This window comes from Cynoglossus semilaevis, chromosome 13 (assembly GCF_000523025.1).
Source record: "Cynoglossus semilaevis isolate Cse_v1.0 chromosome 13, Cse_v1.0, whole genome shotgun sequence".
Taxonomy (NCBI): Eukaryota; Metazoa; Chordata; class Actinopteri; order Pleuronectiformes; family Cynoglossidae; genus Cynoglossus; species Cynoglossus semilaevis.
In genome coordinates this window covers 9177829-9185247 of record NC_024319.1, presented here as the reverse complement: position 1 = coordinate 9185247, position 7419 = coordinate 9177829, and the positions used below count along the sequence as shown (strand labels likewise).

The following is a 7419-nucleotide window of genomic DNA, read 5'->3' as shown; positions in this document are numbered from 1 at the left end:
CCCCCCCCCTCCTCCAGGACCCTCCCCTGCTCGCTGGCCGGTCCCAATGTCTGGGCTGCACTGCCACACTCCATTTCTTTCAATACTTCTTCATCTGTCTAATGACTAATTACAACTTTCACAGTGTCTATGGCTGCAGCAGAGAACCACAGACCATGTGAGTGAAGGAGACAGACCATGTTCTGGAGTCTGAACCAGAGCTAAGAGATGTAAAAATGCAACTTCTGAGGTTGAGTGGAAGTGTTTTCTCAGGGCCTCTCCCTCTCATAAACCGCAGCAATTATCTTCCTCAGCCCCAAGAATGTGCAGGAAGGGCTGCTCCCTGACCACTGATGAGGTGAGAAGCACCCTGATGTCTGGGTGGCAGCACCAACAAACATCAGCCGACTCATACCACTAATATGAAAGAGCAAACATTAAGAGACCACCACCTAATCTGACGCTTCCCATCAACAAATACGCTTCTTTGACCACACTTGATTTTTTGTTTTGTTTTTGGAATTAACAAAACTGGGTCAACCAAACTGTCTGTCAGCAAGCAACCATCATTTCACCATGCCATGGGATAGTGGCCAGAAGAGCAGTTTAAAGTTCTTATCTTGTTATGGTCTGCTTTAACTTAGAGCAGCACTCACAGTCCAGCGTAGCTCCCTCCATGTGAGTGGGATGTGCTTCACTGAAGAGCCTGAAAAGAATACTTTATCTCTTGCTCTGCTATGTAACAGTGTTACTAAGTCCTTTTATGACTTTTAAGTAAGAAGAGCAACGACATGGGACGCTTGTCTGCAGTCGGAAATAATTTGCTTCTAGAGTGCAGAACATCACTGCCAAACCTAAAACTTGTGACTTCAAAGTCTTTAATATCAGTTGGTCACACACGGCCAACAATAAACCTCTGTGGAGAAGTCCGGCTCTGTCAAAGGTGTACGACACTGTGGTCGGCCAGCTGAACACAGAGCTTCTATTTGGTCCTGCATTCAAAGGGAAATTCGGAGTAGGTGGTGGGTTCTTTACCTCCATTTCTCATGAATTCCCAAACCCAGAGTGAATTCCAGTCTTTGAATGAAAACATCAACTTTGATGCTGGGAGTCAAGGACTTATGTGGGAAATGTCGCCCACAGGAGGCCGTGTGCTGACAGTGTCTGATGAGTGACTCATCAAAAATCATTAGGACAGTTATAATTAAGGTATATGCCTCCTTCTGCAGTCATGTATCTGGCACGCATATTTTCAGTAGTTTACAGATCCTTCCAGCAGAGGGAGCACATCCAAAAAATGAAAAAAAAAATAATATCTGCAACAAACCGGCAGCTTTTTAAACAGTAATGGGTTGAACCATATAAATGGAGAACGTTTTCAATTCCGTAACTATTATCTGCCACAACATTCATTTTACAAATAGACTCTTTCTGCTGTGACGCTGCTTCTGATTTATTTTGTCTACGGTAAAGACAGGTTTTACGACCCGGACCAATTAAACACCTCCCAGTATATTTGAACTGGATAATCACGGGTTACGTTCGATTTATTATTCAGCTAATCACCGAGGCCGTTACAGTACAAGCAGACGGACTAGCTCTGTAAAACCAATTCCAGTTGCCAAACTGACTCCTGAACCAACGCTGTGCCACAAACAATAAAACAACAGGGGTGTACATGAATTGTACAGAGCTGAATGAAGGTTTTGTCAGCGTTAGAGACTGCAGTATTTACAGCGGGCCTCGAACTCCACAAGACAAACAAGTAAGAGTTAAAGGAACAAAAGCGTGAAGTGAAGCAGGGGGTGATTCTTTAACAGTTTAGACCTAAATAAGACCCTCAGTCACTGCAGATCTAGTTAAGTCCTGCAGCCTTGTCTGGAGACAAGGTCAGCTGCACAACGTTATAAGGAAAATAAAATACTTGAAATATATACTTTTCTCCATGATTTTCCATATCCTCTCAATTTAACTCACTGCATTTTGTTTTTGAGGAAATCATTTCGGGACAACCAACTAGGGAAAGCCCAGAAGATGAGCAATTCCCATCCTCATCCAAGAGGGGAAGACGTTTGAGGAAAAAGCTAGTGCATTACATGGACTCACTGTGGTACAGCAGAGTGAAAGATGAGCTGCAGTAAATTCCTGTTACTCTTGAGAGAGTAGTGGTGTGTTGGTGCAACGAGGTCCAGGCCAACTGTATTCTGAACTCAAGCCCGAGAGAGAGTCAGCTCACAGGAATCAGCTGTAAAACCCACTCAAATACTCAGGATTGCAGTCTTTGGTCTGTCTGCCTACTGCATTACTGCACGAGATTTATTTGCTTCACTCTCTCCGAAATTATAGTTTATGCATCCTGAACAGCAAGGTCAGAGATGACAAAATATGAGCCTGAGAAAATGAACCAAATCTAAGATTCTCATACTAAAACTGGCTTGTAATCCCAGTATGGTTACAGTAAAGCAGGCTCCAGGACAGGGTTAGAACGCCACCGCCTGCGGATTTCACTAAGGCTGACAACCTCTACAGATGAAAGGAGAAAGAGGGAATATGGGAGGAACAATATACGCCACACAGGTGTGGTTGGATTGGGTTCAGATCCCCTAAAGTCGGGGCGAGCTGAGGGGGTCTGACAGAGAGAGGGAGAGGGAGGCAAAGAGAGACGGAGAGAGGGAGCAGTGGGATAGCCCTGAAGAAACATGGCTCTAAACTTTAAATATGTCTTTGTTATTTCAACATTTAATTTCACAACATGGTTTTATTTTAAATATACAGCACTTTGTCTTTTAGCACGGCTCTTAATACGTCTGTCAATTTGAAAGCTGGGGATTTAATTTTGGGAAAAAGGCTGCGCTGGAGGCAAGACATAATCCTGCCAGTGGAATGATGAGATTTGAAAGGCTGTGGATTGATATTATGTGCTGTGGCCGTTTTTAAATTTCCCTTTCAGTAAAGAAAAAAAGAAATTGGCTTATTAAGGATAACAAAAATGTCATATGTGATGAAAACAAAAAGGGATTTTTGATTGGGTATTGGTTTACATAAAATTATTACATTTATATATATATATAAAACTCTAGGGTTTTAAGTATCTTTGCAGCAGAAAAATATAAAATGAACAATCACAAGTGTAATTCTGTTACCATTAGGCAACGGGCTGCGCATTATTACTCAATAAATAGAAAAACTAGAATTCAACCTGCAACCTTCAGCACTCTATAGATCACTGCTTCATACCATTGCACTACTCTAGCCCTACATGAGTTTATGTCTGACGAAGTATTGATTGCTGTGTTTAAATTATTGTATTTAAATGAAGTGTACCAGAGTTCTCAGTAATGGAAGTTTTGAATCTGAGCTGTGGGAAGCTGCTGAACAGATCAGGTTGACAACATGCCTGTGTGCCCATGGGATCTCATCAAACCAGGTGGCTCAGGTTTCTTTCGGTATGACAGGGCATTCTTGAAAAGCTACCGTACGGCGGCCCGCAAACACAGGCTTTACCCACAGACGACGTGTGTGTGTGTCAGCAGCTCCTCAGTTATCCTCCTCCAGTTTCCTTCACCCTGAAGGATTTAGCAGATTACGCTCTCATCTTTTCCAAAGCATTTTTCCCATACGATCGAGCAAATAGGGAAAAAAGGAGGGCGGAGCCTACACGTATTTACCAGCATGTAATGGACATTAATGCATTTCCAGAAAACGGGTCAAACCAGACCAGACCAGACGGGATGGAAATGTTTATCCAGACGTCAGAGAGGGTCTCCCCCTCTGCAGCAGACGGTCTATAACACAGGCAGACAACACAATACACACTGTTTCCAACAAGAGCTTCCAACATCGCTGTTAACCCAAGTGTGTCTGGCTTTTCACTTAGTGCTCGCAAAATGGTTAAAGCAGCAACGCTGTTCAGTGGCCGTCTGTTGATCACTGTGAGAGCGTGGGTTTGGGCTGGGATGTGTCTCTGTGTTAGTGACGGTTGGAAGGAGAAAAAAATGTATAGATTATTAGAGGGTCATAAAAAATCAGATCATTCCAGGTTCCCTATAACAGTTCAATATGCAATGAATGGAGCAAAAAAAAAACCTCAAAAAACCCAGCTGCGTTAGTAAACCAGTAAGTCAAGGAGCTGCAGTAGAGCAGCAGTGTCAAATTCGAAGATGCTGGAAGGATAGAGAGATATAAACACAGAGAGAGAGAGAGTGCACAGATCTGTGAACAGATTGAAAAATGGACAGGACCTCTGGACAACAGAACTCCCATTTCTTCGGAAGCTATAAATTCACAAGTATAGGTTACAGCAGTCAGGCATGTGTACAACAGTACGTGATGATATATGGCCTTCTGGGTATGAAAATAACTTATACACGGTTAAGGAATGTGTTTTGCAAAGTGAATTGGAGTAGAAAATGAGAGGTCGTTTAAACTAATGTAGACTTATGGCCAGTGCTTTGAAAACAATGTGTACAGACTGTACTGCATGACCTTTAAAGCTGGGTAACAGAAGAGAAGGTGTGGTTTATGGAATAACGACTTCACGTCTGCTGTAACGTGTTTGTCTTTAATCTGCCTCCTGTTTGACATGTTCGTTTTTATAGTCACCGTTTAAACAGCGTTGTAACTAATGTCAGTGGAGAAAAGAGAAACATCTTCTTATTTGTTCAGAACATTTAGAACCCCAGGGAAGTGTTTTTTATGGTTGACAAAATAAAATGGTCAATGAGGAAAGTGCGGAAATATTCGTTTCCTGTCATTTTCCGCTCACATTGAACTTTACTATTTTGTCCATATACATAAAAGAGCACGAAGTAGCAATAAAATAATATTACACAGGAACATATTTGAACTGAAAGATCATGATTTGAATGGTCTTTTAGATGTGTGTGTGACTCAACAATTCAAAAACTACTGAAAATGTTTTAATGTGAAACTCATTTCAAACTCAATGTGTTAATGAACCCATACCTAGGGCACAGCCTGCAGTTATTATGGTGTGATATATAACTGAATCATCCAATAAAGGTCTTTATTAGAGATGTCCAATAATATTGGCCAACCAATATCATTGGCTGATATTAGCATAGATATGTAATATAGGTAAAAATTGTTATTGGTTTTTGGTTCATTATTTTGTATGTGAAAAATCATAGTTTCTCCGTGTCATATGAAGTCCCACCTGTGTTTATTTTTCTTTATTTCTGACCTAGAAATCATTGACATAAATCACTAACAAGCCCGTAATTACCTCCTACACCACCAGGGCTGGCTGTAATGCTACCAGATGTCACAGGCACCTCTGAAATAATGACCTTACACCTTTTTCTCACTGATGGAGTGATAAATGCATACAAGTTTTCCCCTGGGTCCAAAAGAAAAAAAAAAGTCTCCAAGGACTTAACTCCAGGCCTGGAAGCCTCTGCCAGGTGTGAGGGCCTGGAGAGGGGCCCGAGCGCAAGCCCAGCAGACTTAGAATAAATACTAACATCACTGAGGGAGCGCTAACTGACCAGGGCTTTATGAAGACAGGAGTGAAAAAAAATAGGGTTAAAAAAAAAAATCAGACCTGGAATGGTGGAGCCTGAATATCCAATAAACTAAAGTGAAGCTGTGGCTGGGAATTTGCTCTTATTAAAACATTACTGTGCTGTGTGTCACAGTTTTTAAACATTAAAGGGCCAATATTTCTTTGTTGATTGGCACTTTATTGTGACACAGAGACTTGTTGTCGGAAAGACATCCGACTTCTTCGAGCTGGTCAGATTAAGAAGATTAAAAGAGGGGAAAACTGAACAGCGTTTGATCCAAAAGCAATAACCATTAATGCTCTCGTCTCCGCCCCCTCCCTGGCAGCGTGTGTGAAAATTTCAGCGACCTAATTTACTCCCCTCCAGGGGAACCTTACGACTTAGCTTAGCATGGAACTCTTCAACAGTGAAGCAGCCAGGTCTACGTATACATTTCTGACCTATCCCGTTGCGTTCCAGCACATGCTCCACTGGTGTTCTCCAACACACGGCTCACAAGGGAGCGCGATGGACTACGTCCCACGTTTCCTCAGTCGGTCTGGAGAAATTAGGTTAGGGGTTGAAACAAAGGTGAGGCAGGTTAAAAGGCCTGTGGGGAGAGTGACAGCTCGGCTCAGTTCCTCGTGTTGATGTGTGGACGCACAGGGGACGGCTGGAGTGAGATGAAGAAATGAATGAATCCATTAAAGAACGAAGAGAGCTCACAGAAGTGAAGGCCCAGACACAGATGTTTTATCAGGATTCACTGAGGCGTAAAGAATGGGGAAAGAAATGGGGCAATGAGGACGGGAACACATGCAACAAGTGGTCTTAATCATTCACAGCCAATGACACCAACAAAGCTAGCATGACATCAGGTCCAGAGTTTCCTGTTGATTTCCCCTTTTCACAGAGCTTTTGGCAATTTAACTGCAGTGATTTATCTATCGGAGTCAGACGACAGGGCAGGTTCAGACTGACAACGGTGGTCCAGACGTGGATCCTGGTCACGTTTATTACCTGACCAAAGGAAAGCACTCGATTGCAGCAACCGTCTTTCCTTTTCACTTCAGAAACGGTCTCAACCAGAAACGTTAGACATAGAGTTCACACTCAATGTGGCATCGTCAGACCCAAACATGACAGAGCCTGATGTGGCCAATCAGACTGTGATGGTCAACCACACAACCATTCCCACTTCAGCATTGTTTTATTAGTAATGATGAGTGAGCTTGAAAACAGAAATGTAATACTTTATGAAAATAAAAAGAAAGGACATAATTATGAGCTCCGGTCGCAAAGAAGGAGAGGATTTCTTAAAATTTCATTTCCTGTTATTTATAGTTATGTGTGTGTGTGTGTTTATTTATATATGTAAGTTAGTCAGTCAAGTGAGACTGAAGACATCACCACTGTGGTATCCCACAGAGAGGTTTTTGCCAGATGCCCTCCCTGATGCATCCAAACCATGGGATTGGGGACTAAATGGAATCAAACCCAGAACCACTCCTACCACTGCATTACTAAGAGTTTATTGGTTGAAGGTTTTGACACTAAAGTACTAGAGTACTTGAAGACTGATATGACTTGTTCATGATTTCACACGGGTAATGTGGTTTAAAAAAAAAGGCTTTGTGTACAGGACTTGTGCCAGACTGATTTGCTGATGTTTTATTTATTTGTGTGTTTGATGATCATTGATTACTTGGCAGGAGAAATATCAAAACTGACAATCTATTTGTCAGTAGACTAATATCTGTGTCCTGTTTGCTGCTCTGAAGTTAACAAATAGCTCCATGGATTAATTAAAGGAAGTTGACACAATGACCACTCATCACACTACCTCCACTAGGGGTGCTCTGTTGTATAATAAAAATTAACGGCTAACTGCTCAGGCCATTGTTTTAAACCAAGTGACAGGTAGCCTGATTTTCCC

At 42.1% G+C, this 7419-nt stretch overlaps 1 protein-coding gene across 1 annotated transcript in view; it reads right to left on the bottom strand.

Moving 5' to 3' along the window:
- Positions 1-7419, bottom strand: part of fhod3b (formin homology 2 domain containing 3b) — a 57871-nt gene that overhangs the window by 27229 nt on the left and 23223 nt on the right. The window lies entirely within an intron of this gene.